General features: G+C 44.1%; 1 protein-coding gene across 1 annotated transcript in view; it reads left to right on the top strand.

Moving 5' to 3' along the window:
• Positions 1 to 17,030, top strand: part of LOC140209475 (uncharacterized) — a 32,863-nt gene extending 15,833 nt beyond the window's left edge. The window contains exon 5 of the mRNA XM_072277721.1: positions 17,015 to 17,030. The gene's annotated coding sequence lies outside the window, so the exon portion shown is untranslated. The remainder of the gene's footprint in view (positions 1 to 17,014) is intronic.
• The last annotated feature ends 2,973 nt before the right edge of the window (positions 17,031 to 20,003 follow it).

The following is a 20,003-nucleotide window of genomic DNA, read 5'->3' as shown; positions in this document are numbered from 1 at the left end:
TTTTCATGTCTTTGGTTTATAGTGGTCTTGTCGTTCATTGAAGATAAAGGCAAATTTTTGCAATCAGAGATGGCCTGTCCATTTTATTTTCATTTTGAATGGAATTTAAAGTAGTTTCGCGGGCAAAGGACTGAGGCGACGCAGTATCACTTTTAACCAAAGCGAAAATTATGATCTAATGGCAGCCTGAATTGAAAACTAAAGCTTGTACAGGGGGAAAAAAAAGCAACATGGGATTCCCTACGTGGGGAGTGGCGCCCACATGCTCACAAATCCCATTCACAATCCAAATCTATTTAGTTATACAGTTACTCACATTAAGGACAAGGTCAGTTTTCATTGCTTGTCCCTATTGTTTTCAATTGTGTACTGACACCACACTCCCTCAGTCTGTGAAGGAGGGGGTTCCAGTACTTACACACAGCGACAATGAAGGGCCTGCAATATATGTCCAGCAAAAAGTAATATGCAGCTTGGGTGCAGTCCTGCAGATGGCGCTGTTCATATGCGTCAGCTGCCTTTACCTTTCTTTGTGAAGGAGGTCATAGTTTTGGGTAAAATTCTGAAAGTACCCTGGGTACGTAACTGCGTCCATTTTGTAGATAGTCAGACTGCAGCCACTGTGTGCCAATAGTGTAAAGTATGAATGATGAGGTTAGTGGATTAGGCTTCAGTTCAGTGGAATGTATTATCCTGGATGGTGTTGGGTTTCTTGAGAGTTGTTTGTACTGCACTCTTTTAGGCAAGTAAGAGTTAACAACAGAAAGATACATAATTTATATACTCTGCATTTAGATATATAAATGAATTTTATGTCACTTAAAGCAGTGCTAGTTTTGACTAAATGTTGTGCTCCTTCACACTGTACAAAAAATTAGAAATTTCTTTCCGTAGTTGATCTTCTTTCAAAAGGGTTTGAAAGCTTTTTAGTACAATTTTTATTTGTCAATTTTATACTTACATTTTCTCATTAACACTTTATAATTATACTCAAAGTAATTTGACTCTGAATTCCTAATGCCCTGCATTCACCATTGCAACTCCACTGGAAAATCAGTTAAACCATCATCGTCATTATGTGCCATGTAGATTGTCCATGATTGTTCTTGGCAAATGGTTCTACGGAACTGGTTTGTCATTGTCGCCTTCTGGGCAGTATCTTTGCAAGACGGGTGAGCCCAGCCATTATCAATACTCTTCAGAGATTGTCTGTCTGGCATCAGTGGTCGCATGAGAGCACAATTGTCCCTGATAACTACACCTGCGAAAGGTGCATCCAGCTGTAGCTCCGACAAACCGGGTTAAGGAACTGGAGCTGGAGCTGGATGAACTTTGGATCATTTGGGCGGCAGAGGCAGAAATAGAGAGGAGTTACAGGGAGATAGTCACCTCTAAGGGCCAGGAGACAGGTAGCTGGGTGACTGTCAGGAGAGGGAAGGGAAATAGACAGAATGAGCAGAGCACCCCTGTGGCCGTTCCCACCAATAATAAGTACATCGTTTTGGATACTGTTGGTGGGGACGACCTACCAGGGGCAAGTTGCAGTGGTTGCCTCTCTGGCACCGAGATGGGACCCTCAGCCCAGAAGGGAAGGAGGAAAAAGAGGAGAGCAGTAGTGTTAGGGGGACAGATAAGAGGTTCTGTGGAAGAGATCGAGAATCGCGTATGGTCCATTGCCTCCCTGGTGTCAGGGTCCGCAATATCTCGGATCGAGTCCTCAGTATTCTCAAGAGGGAGGGTGAGCAGCCGGATATCATGGTCTCAGAGTGCTTGAGGAAGTAGCCCAAGAAATAGTGGATGCATTAGTGATAATTTTTCAAAACACTTTAGATTTTGGACTAGCTCCTGAGGATTGGAGGGTGGCTAATGTAACCCCACTTTTTAAAAAAGGAGGGAGAGAGAAACCGGGGAATTATAGACCGGTTAGCCTAACGTCGGCGGTGGGGAAACTGCTGGAGTCAGTTATCAAAGATGTGATAACAGCACATTTGGAAAGCGGTGAAATCATCGGACAAAGTCAGCATGGATTTGTGAAAGGAAAATAATGTCTGACGAATCTCATAGAATTTTTTGAGGATATAACTAGTAGAGTGTATAGGGGAGAACCAGTGGATGTGGTATATTTGGATTTTCAAAAGCCTTTTGACAAGGTCCCACACAGGAGATTAGTGTGCAAACTTAAAGCACACGGTATTGGGGGTAAGGTATTGATGTGGATAGAGACAGGAAGCAAAGAGTGGGAATAAACGGGACCTTTTCAGAATGGCAGGCAGTGACTAGTGGGGTACTGCAAAGCTCAGTGCTGGGACCCCAGTTGTTTACAATATATATTAATGACTTAAATGAGGGTATTAAATGCAGAATCTCCAAGTTTGCAGATGACACGAAGCTGGGCAGCAGTGTTAGCTGTGAGGAGGATGCTAAGAGGATGCAGGGTGACTTGGATAGGTTAGGTGAGTGGGCAAATTCATGGAAGATGCAATTTAATGTGGATAAATGTGAAGTTATCCACTTTGGTGGCAAAAACAGGAAAACAGATTATTATTTGAATGGTGGCCGTTTAGGAAAAGGGGAGGTGCAACGAGACCTGGGTGTCATTATACACCAGTCATTGAAAGTGGGCATGCAGGTACAGCAGGCGGTGAAAAAGGCGAATGGTATGCTGGCATTCATAGCAAGACGATTCGAGTACAGGAGCAGGGAGGTACTACTGCAGTTGTACAAGGCCTTGGTGATATCACACCTGGAGTACTGTGTGCAGTTTTGGTCCCCTAATCTGAGGAAAGACATGCTTGCCATAGGGGGAGTGCAAAGAAGGTTCACCAGATTGAGTCCTGGGATGGCAGGACTTTCATATGATGAAAGACTGGATCATCTCGGCTTATACTCTCTGGAATTTAGAAGATTGACGGGGGAACTTATTGAAATGTATGAAATCCTAAAGGGATTGGACAGGCTAGATGCAGGAAGATTGTTCCTGATGTTGGGGAAGTCCAGAACGAGGGGTCACAGTTTGAGGATAAAGGGGAAGCCTTTTAGGACCGAGATTGGGAAAAACTTCTTCACACAGAGAGTGGTGAATCTGTGGAATTCTCTGCCACAGGAAACAGTTGAGGCCAGTTCATTGGCTATATTTAAGAGGGAGTCAGATATGGCCCTTGTGGCTAAAGGGATCGGGGGTATGGAGGGAAGGCTGGTACAGGGTTCTGAGTTGGATGATCAGCCATGATCATACTGAATGGCAGTACAGGCTCAAAGGGCCGAATGGCCTACTCCTGCACCTATTTTCTATGTTTCTATGTCGTGGTCCATGTAGGGACCAATGATGTGGGTAGGAAGAGTGAGGAGATCCTGAAAGGAGAGTTTAGGGAGTTAGGAGCCAAGTTAAAGGACAGGACCTCCAGGATAGCAATCTCAGGATTGCTACCACTGCCACCTGCAGGCAGGTTTAGAAATAGTAAGATAGTGCAGATCAACACATGGTGAAGACATGGTGCAGGAGGTAGGGCTTCAGATTTATAGATAATTGGGCAGTTTTCCAGGGAAGGTGGAACCTGTTCCAGTGGGATGGTTTACATTTAAACTGGAGGGGGACATATATTCCTGCAGGTAGGTTTGCTAGAGAGGCTCCGGTGGATTTAAACTAGATACAAGGGGGGAGGGGAACCAGAGTGTAGGAACAGGTGTAGGGAAGAAGGAAGAAAAAGGAAATAGTAAATTTGTTTGCACCGTTAGTGATAACCGGAGATTAAGAGGTGGAAAATTTCTTAATTGCATTTATTTTAATGCTAGGAGCATTATAAGAAAGGTGGGGGAGTTTAAAGCATGGATTGATACCTGGAAGTATGATGTGGTAGCTATTAGTGAAACATGGTTACAGGAGGGGTGTGATTGGCAACTAAATATTCCTGGATTTAATTGCTTCACGTGTGATAGAATGGGAGGGGCAAGAGGGGGAGGCGTTGCATTGCTTGTCAGAGAAAATATTACAGCAGTGCTCTGGCAGGATAGATTAGAGGGCTCGTCTAGGGAAGCTATTTGGGTGGAATTGAGGAATGGGAAAGGTGCAGTAACTCTTTTGGGGGTGTATTATAGACAACCAAATGGGGAGTGAGAATTGGAGGAGCAAATTTGTAAGGAGATAGCAGACATTTGTAGTAAGCACAAGGTTGTGATTGTGGGAGATTTTAATTATCCACACATGGACTGGGAAGCCCATACTGTAAAAGGGCTGGATGGCTTGGGGTTTGTAAAATGTGTGCAGGATAGTTTTTTGCAGCAATACATAAAGGTACCAACTAGAGAAGGGGCAGTGTTGGATCTCCTGTTAGGGAATGAGATAGGTCAGGTGACGGAGGTTTGTGTTGGGGAGCACTTCTGGTCCAGTGATCACAATGCTATCAGTTTCAATATAATTATGGAGAAGGATAGGACTGGACCCAGGGTTGAGATTTTTGATTGGAGGAAGACTAACATTGAGGAGATGCAAAAGGATTTAGAAGGAGTGGATTGGGACAATTTGTTTTATGGGAAGGATGTAATAGAGAAATGGAGGTCATTTAAAGGTGAAATTTTCAGGGTACAGGATCTTAATGTTCCTGTTAGGTTGAAAGGAAAGGTTATAAGTTTGAGAGAGCCACGGTTTTCAAGGGATATAGGAAACTTGGTTCGGATAAAGAGAGATATCAACAATAAATATAGGCAGCATGGAGAATATGAGGTGCTCGAGGAATATAAAGAATGTAAAAAGAAGCTTAAGAAAGAAATTAGAAAAGCTCAAAGAAGATATGAGGTTGCTTTGGCAAGTAAGGTGAAAATAAATCCCAAGGGTTTCTACCATTATATTAATAGCCAAAGGATAGTGAGGGATAAAATTGGTCCCTTAGAGAATCAGAGTGGACTGCAATGTGTGGAGCCAAAAGAGATGGGGGAGATTCTGAACAATTTCTTTTCTTCGGTATTCACTAAGGAGAAGGATATTGAATTGGGTAAGATGAGAGAAACAGGTAGGGAAGCTATGGAAACTATGATGATTAAAGAAGAGGAAGTACTAGAGCTTTTAAGGAATATAAAAGTGGATAAGTCTCCGGGTCCAGACAAGATATTCCCTGGGACCTTGAGGGAAGTTAGTGTGGAAATAGCGGGGCTCTGACAGAAATACTTCAAATCTCATTAGAAATGGGAATGGTGCCAGAGGATTGATGTATTGCTCATGTTGTTCCGTTGTTTAGAAAGGGTTCTAAGAGTAAACCTAACAATTATTGGCCTGTGAGTTTGACGTCAGTGGTGGGTAAATTGATGGAAAGTATTCTTAGAGATGGTATATATAATTATCTGGATAGACAGGGTCTGATTAGGAACAATCAACATGGATTTGTGCGTGGAAGGTCATGTTTGACAAATCTTATTGAATTTTTTGAAGAGGTTACTAGGAAAGTTGACGAGGATAAAGTGGTGGATGTTGTCTATATAGACTTCAGTAAGGCCTTTGACAAGGTTCCACACGGAAGGTTAATTAGGAAGGTTCAATCGTTAGGCATTAATATCGAAGTAGTAAAATGGATTCAGCAGTGGCTGGATGGGAGACTGTGGTGGACAACTGTTTGTCAGATTGGAGGTTAGTGACTAGTGGTGTGCCTCAGGGATCTGTACGGGGTCCAGTGTTATTTGTCATACACATTAATGATCTGGATGATGGGGTGGTAAATTGGATTAGTAAGTATGCAGATAATACTAAGATAGGTGGAGTTGTGGATAATGAAGTAGGTTTTCAAAGCTTGCAGAGAGATTTAGGCCGGTTAGAAGAGTGGGCTGAAAGATGGCAGATGGAGTTTAATGCTGATACATGTGAGGTGTTACATTTTGGTAGGACTAATCAAAATAGGACATACGTGGTAAATGGTAGGGCATTGAAAAATGCAGTAGGACAGAGGGGTCTAGGAATAATGGTGCATAGTTCCCTGAAGGTGGAATCTCATGTGGATAGGGTGGTGAAGAAAGCTTTTGCTATGCTGGCCTTTATAAATCAGAGCATTGAGTATAGGAGTTGGGATGTAATGTTGAAATTGTACAACGCATTGGTGAGGTCAAATTTGGAGTATTGTGTACAGTTTTGATCACCAACTTATAGGAAAGATGTCAACAAAATAGTGAGAGTACAGAGAAGATTTACTAGAATGTTACCTGGATTTCATCACCTAAGTTACAGAGAAAGGTTGAACAAGTTGGGTCTTTATTCTTTGGAACATAGAAGGTTGAGGGGGGACTTGATAGAGGTATTTAAAATTTATGCGGGGGATAGATAGAGTTGATGTGGATAGGCTTTTTCCATTGAGAGTGGGGGAGATTCAAACAAGAGGACATGAGTTGAGAGTTAAAGGGCAAAAGCTTAGGGGTAACATGAGGGGAACTTCTTTACTCAGAGAGTGGTAGCTGTGTGGAATGAAGTGGTTGAGGCAGGTTCGATGTTGTCGTTTAAAGTTAAATTGGACAACTATATGGAGGGTTATGGGGTGAGTGCAGGTTGGTGGGACTAGGTGAGAGGAAGAGTTTGGCACGGACTAGAAGGGCCAAGGTGGCCTGTTTCCGTTCTGTAATTGTTATATGGTTTATAACCAAGACTTGTGATACGCTCATGCTCCCATGGCGTCACCTGGCCCTGAACAGGGCGCTACAATTTTCCCAAGGCTGGCCTGCAGACTAGCAGAGGGAAGGAGAACCTACACTTCCTTTGGTAGAGATGTATCTCCACCTCACTAGCCAAAACTAAACCATAGAGAAACAATAAATAAGTCACATATACCCCAGTTACCTGGAGAGTATTCCAGGAAACCAACAGAAGCCTACAAAATAGCAGGCCTTTTTTTAGCTGCCTAGAGTACCAGATTTCATATTGTGGATATGCAAGATTGAGCAGTGGATGTGGTATATATAGATTTTAGTAAGATTCATTCAGAAAATCGGAACCATGGGATCCAGGAAAACTTGGTTGTGTGGATATAGAATTGGCTTGCCCATTGAAAGCAGGGGGTAGTTGTAGATAGAGCATATTCAGCCTGGTGCTTGGTGATCTGCAGAGATCCACAGGGATCCGTGCTGGGATCTCGCTCTTATTAACGTTCATAAATGACTTGGATGAGGAAGTGGAAGGGTGTGTCAGTAAGTTTTCAGATGTCGTGAAGGACGGGATAGTTATGGATAGTGTAGAAGGTTGTCGTAGGCCACAATGGAACACTGACAGGATGCAGATCTGGGCTGAGATGTGGCAGATGGAACTCAACCTAGAAATGTGCGAAGTCACTCATTTTGGAAGGTTGAACTTGAAGACAGAGCTAAGGAACGGATAATGCAAAAGATGCAGTTAAGTAATTGTACAGATGATTCAGAGGCTTGTGTGAACCAGCAGTAAAATAGAAAATTTCACGTCACATGCCGGTGATAATACTTTATACTTTATTGTCACCAAACAATTGGTACTAGAACGTACAATTATCACAGCGATATTTGATTCTGCGCTTCACACTCCCTGGATTACAAACATTAAATATTAAAGATATTAAAAATAGTTAAAATTAGTACATATTAAAAATTTAAATTATAAATCATAAATAGAAAATAGAAAAATGGGAAGTAAGGTAGTGCAGATCCGTTATGCGAGTTGCAAAGCGTCGAAGTTGACCGGTAGGCTGTCGTTGATGTGTGCCAAAACCAATCTGTCGAAGCACTTCATAGCAATTGATGTCAGAGCCACAGGTCGATATTCATTCAGGCATGCCAATAAACTAATATATTCTAATAAACCTGACTCTGAATTTATTACATGGTTTGCCACCTTTGGTTATCTAACTGGTACATGGCAATGTTAGGTATTCTTATATTGTTTAAACTACACTATAGACTCTGGTACTAGTAGTCAATATAGAGTCAGGCATCATCTTCAACCAAGAACAAGAGCTACTTTTCTTTGGACAGAGTGGTCTGGACTTCTGAGCAGAGTAACTGATATTGCTCTGTGAGATCCCATATTTCTGCATTGGCTCTATTTTCATAAGAAACATAAGAAATAGGAGTATGAGTAGGCCATTTGGCTCGTCAAGCCTGCTCCGCCATGCAATACAATCATGTCTGATCTGACCATGGGCCTGCCTTTCCCCAGAACCCTTAATTCCCCTACTATGCAAAAATCTATCCAACCTTGTCTTAAATATATTTACTGAGGGGGCCTCCACTGTTTCATTGGGCAGAGAATCCCACAGATTCACCACTCTCTGAGAAAAGCAGTTCCTCCTCATCTCCATACAACATCTACTCCCCTAAATTTTGAGGCTATGTTCTGTAGTTCTAGTCTCACCTACCAGTGGAAACAACTTTTCTACCTCTTTCCTATCTATCCCATTCATAATTTTATGTTTCTATAAGATCTCCTCTCATTCTTCTGAATTCCAGCGAGTAAGGTCCCAGGCGTCTTAAACTCTCCTCATAGTCTAATCCCCTCATCTCTGGGATCAACCTGGTGAATCTCCTCTGCACCATCTCCAAAGCCAGTATATCCTTCCTCAAGTAAGGAGACCAGAACTGCACGCAGTACTCCAGGTGTGGCCTCGCCAGTACCCTGTATTGTTGCAGCATAACATCCTTGCCCTGAAATTCAATTGGCTAGCATTGAAAGCCAACATTTTACTTGCCTTCTTGATAGCCTGCTGCACCTGCAACCCAACCTTTTGCCATTCATACACAAGCGCTCCCAAGTCCTTCTGCACAGAGTATTATTATTATTTAAATAATCTGATTTTCCGTTTTCCCTTCCAAAGTGAAGACCTTGCATTTACCAAGATTGTATTCCATCTGCCAGACCCTTGCCCATTCACTTAACCTATCCATATCTCTCTGCAGACTCTCCATATCCTGTGCACAATTTGTTTTTCCTCTCAATTTAGTGTCATCAGCAAACATAGATACACTACACCTGGTCCCCTCTTCCAGATCATTAATGTATATCATGAACAGTTGAGGGCCTAGCACTAACCCTTGTGTTGTTGTTGTTCATCCTTCGTAGTCGAAGATGACCATGGCTTCAAAGTCAAATGGGAGATTGGTGGCTGTGGGTCCGGAGGTGACTGATGAGGCCAATCCAGGCCCTGAAGGCTTGCCCACATGTGGGACACAAGTGGGTGGGTGCTGTCGTGGCAGTGGATGCTGCTCGGGCTTTGCGCACAGCATTTCGTTGCACCTCGATGATGCGCCTGACTTCAGCTGCACGGGCTCCTGTGGTGATCTTGCTGCGCCAAGCTGGACGGTCAAGGGCAAGCGTCTCCCACGTGTTGATATCGACACCCAGGCCTTTGAGGGACGCTTTGAGGCAGTCTTTGTAACGTTTCTTCTGCCCCCCGACTGAGCGCTTGCCCTGACACAGTTCTCCGTACAGCAGCTGCTTAGGCAATCGGCTGTCTGGCATTCTGACCACATGTCCAGCCCACCTGGCTTGGGCTTTCAGCAGGAGGGTGTAGACGCTGCAGAGCCCAGCTCGTCCCAGGATTTCCGTGTCGGGGACTTTGTCCTGCCACCTGATGTGGAGGAGTCTGCGGAGACAGCTCAGGTGAAAGTGGTTGAGCTGTTTGGCGTGTCTGCTGTAGACAGTCCAGGTCTCGCTGGCATAAAGGAGGGTGGTAAGGACCACTACACAGTAGACCTTCAACTTGGTGGTAAGGCTGAGTCCTCTCTGCTCCCAGGCGTTCTCACGGAGTCTCCCAGGCTTTAGCAATCCTGTTGTTGATCTCAGCGTCTATGTTCACTGCGCGAGAGAGTATGCTGCCCAGGTAGGTGAAGTTGTCGACTGCCTGGAGGTTCTGGCCCTTCACCGTGATGCGCGGCTCCTGGTATGGCTTTCCTGGGGCAGGCTGGTACATAACTTCGGTCTTTTTGGTGCTGATAGTGAGTCCGAAGTTGTCGCAGGCTTGTGAGAAGCAGTCCATTTCACGCTGCATCTCCTGCTCTGTGCTGGCGTTGAATGCGCAGTCATCAGCAAACAAGAAGTCTCTGATGACAGTCTCTCGCACCTTTGTAACTGCCTGCAGGCGCCTAAGGTTGAACAACCTGCCGTCAGTCCTGTACCTGACGTGGATTCCTTCTTCATAGTCACGGAAGGCATCTGTCAGCATGGCAGAGAATACCATACTGAACAGAGTCGGGGCAAGAACGCAGCCTTGTTTGACGCCATTTGTCACTGGGAAGGCCTCCGATTCGTCGCCGTCATCCAGAACTTTCACCATCATACCATCGTGGAACTGCCGGACGATTGTGATGAACTTGCTGGGGCAGCCAAACTTCTCTATGATCTTCCACAAGCCTTCTCTGCTGACCATATCGAAAGCCTTGGTTAGATCGACAAAGATCACGAAGAGGTCGCTGTGTTGCTCCTGGCATTTTTCCTGGAGTTGGCGCGCAGCAAAAATCATGTCCGCGGTCCCACGTTCAGCACGGAAGCCGCACTGGCTTTCTGGGAGCAGACCTTGCTCAAGATGTTGGAGAAGGCGGTTGAGCAGGACGTGGGCCAGAATCTTCCCCACAATGGACAAGAGGGAGATGCCTCGGTGGTTGTCACAAGACTGGCGGTTGCCTTTCCTCTTGTAGATGTGGACTATGCTGGCATCTTTCAGCTGTTGTGGGACCTGTCCCTTTTTCCACATGGACTGGAAGAGAACAGTCAGCTTTTGCATCATGACAGGGCCTCCTGCTTTGTATACCTCAGCAGGGATTGCATCGGGTCCTGGCGCTTTGCCACAGGAGAGTTGCTTCACTGCCTTCCTGACTTCATCTACTGTGGGGAGGGTGTCGAGGTTCCTGTTGATCTCTACCTGGGGCAGGCGGGCAATGGCTTCGTCGTTAATGTCGGCAGGGTGGTTAAGGACGTTGTTAAAGTGCTCAGCCCACCAATCCAGAATCTGCTTCTTTTCTGTCAGCAGCTGTGTCTCATCTGCGTTGAGGAGCCGGAGGACTAGGGTCCATATACAGCCTTAAGCGCATCGTAGAAGCGCTTTATGTCGTGGCTGTCTGCATAGCCCTGGATTTCATCGGCCTTCTTGCTGAACCAGCTGTCCTGCATCTCGCGAAGTTTTTTCTGCACCTTTCTTCTTGCATTGGTAAAGGCATCTTTCTTGGCTAGCGACGCGGGGTCGTTCTGATACACTCTGTGATGTTGATGTTTCTCTGTTAGTAGTGCCTGTATTTCTTCATCATTCTCATCGAACCAGTCTTGGTTTCTTAGGATTGCTGGTCCGAGATGTTCGAGGGCAGTAGTGTAGACAGCGTCTCTGAAGGCCGTCCACTGTTCCTCAACGCTGGTCCCGTCATCCTGTGGTGTGTCTGGCAGTCTGCCTTCAAGGTCATCGACGAGTTCTTCTGCAACCCTGCTGCTTTTCAGCTTGGAGATATTCAGCCTTTTTGCAGTCTTCTGCCCTTGGGGTCTTCTCATGGGCAGAATGCGAAGCCTGAACTTGGACACAATGAGGCGGTGGTCGGTCCAGCAGTCGGCACCACACATGGCTCTCGTCACTCTGACATCCATCCTGTCCCTCTTCCTGGTGATGATGTAGTCAATCAGATGCCAGTGCTTCGAGCGTGGGTGCATCCATGACGTCTTCTTACGGGTGGGTAGGCGGAACAGGGTGTTGGTGATGACAAGGTCGTGTGTGGCACATGTCTTGAGGAGCAGAAGGCCGTTGTTGTTACACTTGCCAGTGCCGTGTCTTCCAATGATCCCTTCCCAGGTTTGGTAGTCTGTCCCTACTCTGGCATTGAAGTCCCCGAGAACGATGAGCTTCTCTGACTGTGGGATTGCTGAGATGAGGGCGTCGAGTTCTTCATAGAACTTGTCTTTAATGTCATCTGGGTTGGTCATGGTGGGAGCGTAGGCACTAATCAGCGTAGCACTCTTCTTGTTTGCAAATGGGAGCTGAAGTGTCATCAGGCGGTCGTTGATGCTCTCTGGGTGCTTGGTGAGTTTACGGGCGAGGTTAGAATTGATGGCAAATCCCACGCCTGCTTCTCGTCGTTCAGCGCTGCTGCGACCGGTCCAGAAGAACGTGTATCCACCACTACGTTCTGTCAGCTGGCCCTTGTCTGCTAGGCGTGTTTCGCTGAGAGCTGCTATGTCCACGTTGTAGCGAGCTAGCTCTTTTGCAACCAGTGCAGTTCTTCTCTCTGGTCTGTCTGCCTTGATATTATCTCGCAGAGTTCTCACGTTCCACGTGCCAAGGTTGAGCACCATCACTTTCTTCTTCACTGTTGTAGGTCGACCGCTAGGAGGCATCCCCACCAGCCGCGGCAAGCTGGCCAGGGTGAAGTGAAGCAGACTATTTTGAGGCACCTTTTCCAGCCCCTTCCTCCATGGAGGTGAGCAGAGCGATCCTAAAGAGGGCTGCTCAGACACCCAGGGGGCTGCCGAACTCAACTGCTGCTTCAGTTCAGTAGAGAACGACCCTATGCCCTAGGCCACCTGTGTGCAGGTTTGTGACTACAGCTTCCCGTGTATCCATACCTGCTGCTTCGCCACTCTTCCAACCCCTGTAGCACACCGCTCACCACTGATTGCCAACCAGAGAAACACCCATGTATCCCAACTCATTGCTTTCTATTGGTTAACTGATCTTTTGTCCATGCTAATACATCACCCCCAACTCTATGCATTCTTATCTTATGGATAAGTCTTTTATGCAACACCTTATTGAAGCCTTCTGAAAACCCAAGTAAATAACATCCATCTGTTTCCCTTTATCCACTCCACTCATTATATTCTCAAAGAACTCCGGTAGTTTTGTCAAACAGAACCTACCTTTGCTGAATCCATGCTGTGTCTGCATGATGGATCAATTTCTTTCCAGATGCCTCACTATTTCTTCCTTAATGATAGCATCAAGCATTTTCCCAACTACAGATGTTAAACTAACTAGCCTATAGGTACAGGCCTTTTGCCTACATCCTTTTTTGAACAGTGGCGTGATACTGTATTCGTCTTCTTCCAATCTACCGGGACCTGCCCAAAGTCCAGAGAAGTTTGGTAAGTTATCACCAAAACCTCTATTATAACCTCTGCCATTTATTTCAGTACCCGGGGATGCATTCCATCAGGATCAGGGGACTTGCCTATCTTTAGGCCCACAAGTTTGCTCAGCACTACCTCTTTAGTGATAGCTATTGTATCGAGATCCTCACCTCCCATCTCATCCATATCATCTCTCTTCGGCATGTTAGACATGTCCTCCACCATGAAGACTGAAACAAAATTCAAAGCCTCGGCCATTTTTTCATTACCCAATATCAATTCCCCCTTCTCATTTTCCAAGGGACCTACATTCACTTTAGCCACCCTTTTCCGCTTTATATAATTATAAAAACTTTTACTATCTGTTTTTATATTTTGTGCTAGTTAATTTTCATAATCTGTCTTCCCTTTCTTTATTGCCCGCTTAGTGGTCCTTTGTTGCTTTTAAAGTTTTCCCAATCTTCCAGTTTCCCACTACTCTTAGTGACTTTGTACACATAAGCTTTTAGTTTGATGCCTTCCTTTATTTCCTTAGTTATCTAAGGCTGGCTCTCCACACTCTTACTGTCCTTGCTTTGTTGAGCACCATGAAAAATCTCTTTGAAAATCTACCACTGTTCCTTAACCGTCCCATCCTATAGCCCGTGTTCCCAGTTTCTGTCTCATGTTGCGTTTCATGTTCTTTTCTTCTTCTGGAACACCGTTCTCTCAGAGAGCAACTCAAAATATCTGAAAAAAATGAGTTTATCTAAGATACTTCCTGTAATTTTTCTTTATCTTGTACGTACACACACACACACACACACACACACACGCACACACACACACAAAACACACCATTAAACATAGTATCCTAGGCAGTTAATAGTTTAAAAGAGACTCTGATATTTTAATTGCTATATTTGCTACTAAATAGTTCTGTATCCTGAACGCTTAGTTTTGCATGTAATATTTTTACACTCCTGCCCTTCCACTCTTTCTCACTGTCCCTCCTATTCTTCTATCCCTGCAGTGATATGACAACCATGAGAAGCTTCATCCAAAGAGCGTAATTAAATTATTGGGTTAATCTAATATCAAATGTTACAAGCAACTCTTTCTCTCTCTCTCTCTCTCTGTCAAATAGCATTAAGTTACTGTTAAAGACTTGTATTTATACATTCAGAGTGACAGTTCCTAAGCAGATAGTTACTTAGCAACTGTCCTTCTGAATGTACAAAGACAAACCTTTAATAATTATTTACTATTTGACACTGAAAGAGAGAGGGAGGGAGAGAGAGGGAGAAAGAGAGAGGATGGGAGAAACACCATAGTTCCTTGAGAAAGACACTGTAATTTTTTTTTCAAAAGTAAACTTCATTCACTAAAATACACACTTAGTGGTCACTTTATTAGGTACACCTTTACTCCTGCTCATGAATGCAAATATCTAATCAGCCAATCAAGTAGCAGCAACTCAATGCATGTAAGTATGCAGACATGGTCAAGAGGTTCAGTTGTTGTTTACACCAAACATCAGAATGGGGAAGAAACATGATCTAAGTGACTTTGACCGTGGAATGATTGTTAGGGCCAGACGTGGCGGTTTGAATATCTCAGAAATTGCTGGTCACCCGAGATTTTCCACTCACAACAGTCTCTGGAGTTTATAAAGAATAGCATGAAAACTAAACACATTCAGTGAACAACAGTTCTGTGGGTGTAAACACCTTGTTAATGAAGAGATCTGAGGAGAATTGCCAAACTAGTTCAAGTTGACAGGAAGATGAGAGTAAAGCAAATAATGACGTATTACAACGGTAGTATGCATAAGAGCATTTCCAAATGCATGACATGTTGAAACTTGAAGTGGATGGGTTACAACAGCAGAAGACCACATGGATGTACACTCACTGGACATCTTAGTAGGTACAGAAGTACCCAATAAATTGGCCACTGACTGTATATGCAGGAAATATGAATCAGTGAATGGTTTTGCTTACACTCATATTGCTATCAAGTCAATATGTTCAGTGTCATTAAGGCCCCAATGTCACTCATGTGTCCTCACTGAACAACACACCTCTCTGTGAGGTTAATGCAGTGCTGAGATGGAGAATTAAGATGACAGGCAGCTGGAATCGCAGAGTCACTCTTACAAGTTGAATGGGGATGTTGTGCTTTGTGATCAATCAAGCAGATTCCGTTGTGAACACCAGATTGGAAGAAATGGGAGTGAATCCGTACTTCACCTGAACAGAGTGTATGCATCGATGAACGGTGAGAATGAAAGATGTAAGGTGGCAGGTGTTGCACTTCCTGTAGTTCTCTGGGAAGGGTATTGGTGGAGGTGGAGGAGTGAACCAGGAGTTTGCAGAAGAATGGTTGAAGTAGGAAACTGAGGTATATCCACTGGAGGCATTTCATTGTAGATGAAGGGCTGAATATGGAGGTGATTGCAAGGAAGGTGACTACAAACTCCCTCCTTGTTTTAGATGGAAGTGTGGGGAGGAGTGAGGACAGAGTGCAGGGAATGGAACAGAATACAGGGAAAGCTATGGTCATGGAGAAAGGAAGACATCTCAAAAGCTAATCAGAACCGATGTAACAGATACACAGAAACTGGGAGAATGGAATGGATTTCTCACAAGAAGCAAGGTAGAAGAAGGTGTTGCTAAGATGTCCGTGGGAATCATTGGACTGTATGTGACACCAGTTGCTAATCTCTTGATTTGAAGAAATCAAGAAGGGGAGAGATGGGGTTGGAGATGTGAAAGTGGGGATGGGTTGGAAAATTCAAGTGTCAGGCAAGAGGAGGCTCAGCTTCATAGATCTTATGGATCATATGGACAAGGTGCCACACATGAGGCTGCTTAACAAGTCCAACAAATCAAAGGTTTTGAAAATAACTCAAAAATGGTCCCCACAATGTACAAACGTATAAAAGTCTTGGCTAGATTCAAAACCTGAACAGCAGATCTTCTCTAAATTTAAGCATGACATAACATCACGTAACCGTTGACCATGAGTAGGCGGAACAGCATCATTCCATTTAAGCAAGAGTGCCCTCCTAGCTATAAGAGAGAGCAAGGCAAAAATATGCAAATCAGGTGTCTCCAAAGTAAAGTCTTTTCCTCCAACAATACCAAATAATGCAGTCAAAGGGTTAGGCTTAAAATTTACCTTGAGAAGTTTGAAATACTTCCTTCCAGTATCTTTCAAGGATCGGACATGTCCAAAACATGTGAATTAATGAAGCTTCTCCATTATTACATCTGCCACAGAAAGGAGATATATCGGAATAAAAACGAGATAGCTTATCTTTAGACATGTGAGCCCTATGAACCACTTTATATTGTAAGAGGGAATGATGGGCACATAACGATGAAGTATTAACCAATTTTAAAATTTCATTCCAAGTTTCCTCAGAGATTGAAATCTGTAAATCTTGTTCCCAAAGATTTTTAATTTTGTCTATAGGAACATTTCCCATCCCTAGCAACATACCATAAATATTGGATATTGAACCATTATAAAAAGTTGTCAAATTAAAAATTATATCTAATAAGTCCTTATCAGAACTTATAGGAAATGTATATAGTTGAGAACGCAGAAAGTCTCTAATTTGTAAATAACGAAAAAAGTGAGTTTTGGGTAAACTATGTCTAGTTGACATTTGTACAAGTGAAAGAAGACTTCCTCCAACAAACAAATCCTGGAAGCATTTAATACCCAAGAGTACAGATGGTGACTAATAATATATTTTATTATATGATAAGGGTTTTTCCCCTTTTTCTTGCTTTTCCTAACAGCTCTGACTTTGGTAGTGGGTTTAGATTTTTTTCTGTATCACAAAATTATTGTATTTCAATATTACGATTTAATTTAATTTTCATGAATACAGGGTTTTGTGATTGTAACTGTTTTTTATACAACGTATTTGGTACTATTTTGTTTTTTTCTTTTGACTTATAATATATATCTTCTTGTACTCAGGATAAGCAGAGCAGCGTGGGAGCTGAATTCTGAAGGAAGGCAGTTTTTTTTCAAACTTCTTCAAGTGCAAGAAGGACGAGACTGCGCAGGCGCGTGACATAACAGCACATAAAGAGAGTTTAAAAAGGAGTCAATCCGATACAGCGGGCAGCGGAACAGGAACAGCAGGGCTTACACAGCTAATGGTACGAGCTAACGATTTAATAACTTCGTCTGTTTGGCGAGGTAAGTGGGTGAGTAGACTTATTTTTCCTGTTTCATTCCTGTAGAATTAGATAGCATGCCTGCAGGGTTAGTGCTTTGTTCAGGGTGTCAGATGTGGGAATCCTGGGAGACCTCCAGCTTCCCTGATGGCCACATCTGCACCAGGTGCAGTGAGATGCAGCTCCTCAGAGACCGAGTTAGGGATCTGGAGCTGCAGCTTGATGACCTACTGCTTATCAAAGAAAATGAAGAGGTGATAGACAGGAGTTACAGGGAGGTAGTCATCCCTTGGCTACAGGGGCCAGAAAATTGGGTGACTGTCAGGAGAGGGAAGGAAAATGCCCGAATAGTGGAGAACACACCTGTGGCTGTCCCCCTCAGCAACAAATATCTTGTTCTGGATGCTGTTGAGGGGGATGACCTGACAGGGGACACCCACGGTGACCGGGTCTCTGGCACTGAGCCTGGCGCTGTTGTGCAGGAGGGAAGGAGGGAGAAGAGGAATGCGGTAGTCATAGGGGATTCCATAGTCAGGGGAACAGACAGGAGATTCTGTGAGCCTGATAGAGATACCCACATGGTGTGTTGCCTCCCAGGTGCCAGGGTATGGGATGTCTTGGATCAGGTCCAGAATATTCTGAAGGGAGAGGGCGAGCAGCCAGTTGTCTTGGTACATGTTGGTACCAATGACAAAGATAGGATAAGGGAGGAGGTCCTGAACAGAGATTTCCGGGAGTTAGGAAAGAAGCTGAGAAGCAGGACCTCCAGGGTAGTAATCTCGGGATTGCTACCTGTGCCACGTGCTAGCGAGGGCAAGAATAGTAGGATCAGGCAGATGAATGCATGGCTGAGAGACTGGTGCAGGGGCAGGGCTTCAGATTCTTGGATCATTGGGATCTCTTCTGGGGGAAGTATCACCTGTTCAAAATGGACAGGTTACACCTGAACCCGAAGGGGACCAATATCCTGGTGGGAAGGTTTAATAGAGCTGTTAGGAAGGGTTTAAACTAATTTGGCAGGGGGATGGGAACCAGAATGATAGAGCGGAGGAAGGGGAAAACAGAAATAAATCTAAGATAGTGACCAGTAAAGGTGTCAGGAAAGACAGGCAGGTGATGAGGCAAACTTATAGCCATTGGGATGAGTTGCAGTTTAATAAAGTTGCAGTGAAATCAAAGCGAAAAGTACCAAATACTGGCCTTAAGGTGTTATACTTAAATGCACGCAGCATTAGGAATAAGGTGGATGATCTTGTCGTACAGCTACAGATTGTGGCCATCACTGAGACGTGGTTAAAGGATGCATATCTCTGGGAGCTGAACGTCCAAGGGTACACAGTGTATCAGAAGGATAGGAAGGTAGGCAGAGGGGGAGGCGTGGCTTTATTGGTAAGAAATGATAGTAAATAACTAGGAAGAGGTGACATAGGATCGGAAGGTGCAGAATCTTTATGGGTTGAGCTAAGAAATCACAGGGGTAAAAAGACCCTGATGGCAGTTATATACAGGCCTCCAAACAGCTGCAGTGATGTGGACTGCAAATTACAACAGGACATAGAAAAGGCTTGTCAGAAGGGCAGTGTTATGACAATTGTGGGGAATTTTAACTTGCGAGTGGATTGGGAAAATCAGGTCGGCACTGGATCTCAAGAGAGAGAATTTGTAGAATGTCTGCGAGATGGCTTTTTAGAACAGCTTGTTGTTGAGCCCACTAGGGGATCGGCTGTACTGGACTGGGTATTGTGTAATGAACCGGAGGTGATTAGAGACATAGAGGTGAAGGAAACCTTAGGAGGCAGTGATCATAACATGACTAGTTCATTGTGAAATTTGAAAAAGAGAAGCCGAAATCTGATGTGTCGGTATTTCAGTTGCGTAAAGGAAATTATAGTGGCATGAGAGAGGAACTGGCCAAAGTTGACTGGAAAGGGACACTAGTGGGAAGGACGGCAGAGCAGCAGTTTATGCGAGAAGTGAGGAAGTTGCAAGACAGGTATATTCCAAAAAAGAAGAAATTTTTGAATGGAGAAAGGATGCAACCATGGCTGACAAGAGAAGTCAAAGCCAAAGTTAAAGCAAAGGAGAGGGCATACAAGGAAGCAACAATTAGTGGGAAGACAGAGGATTGGGAAGTTTTTAAAAGCTTACAAAAGGAAACTAAGAAGGTCATTAAGAGGGAAAAGATTAACTATGAAAGCAAGCTAGCAAACAATATCAAAGAGGATATTAAAAGCTTTTTCAAGTACATAAATAGTAAAAGACAGGTGAGAGTAGATATAGGACCGATAGAAAATGATGCTGGAGAAATTGTAATGGGAGATAAGGAGATGACGGAGGAACTGAACAAGTATTTTGCATCAGTCTTCACTGAGGAAGACATCAGCAGTATACTGGACACTCAAGGGTGTCACGGAAGAGAAGCGTGCGCAGTCACAATTGCAACAGAGAAAGTACTCAGGAAGCTGAATAGTCTAAAGGTAGATAAATCTCCCGGACCCTCGTGTTCTGAAGGAAGTAGCTGTGGAGATTGTGGAGGCATTAGCAATGATCTTTCAAAAGTCGATAGATTCTGGCATGGTTCTGGAGGACTGGAAGATTGCAATTGTCACTCCGCTATTTAAGAAGGGGGCAAGGAAGCAAAAAATGAAATTACAGACCTGTTAGCTTGACATCGATGGTTGGGAAGTTGTTGGAGTCGATTGTCAAGGATGAGGTTATAGAGTACCTGGAGGTATATGACAAGATAGGCAGAACTCAGCATTGTTTCCTTAAAGGAAAATCCTGCC

Source organism: Mobula birostris, chromosome 14, assembly GCF_030028105.1.
Source record: "Mobula birostris isolate sMobBir1 chromosome 14, sMobBir1.hap1, whole genome shotgun sequence".
Taxonomy (NCBI): Eukaryota; Metazoa; Chordata; class Chondrichthyes; order Myliobatiformes; family Myliobatidae; genus Mobula; species Mobula birostris.
Note: the sequence above shows the minus strand (reverse complement) of the source record. Positions and strands in the feature narration are given on the sequence as shown.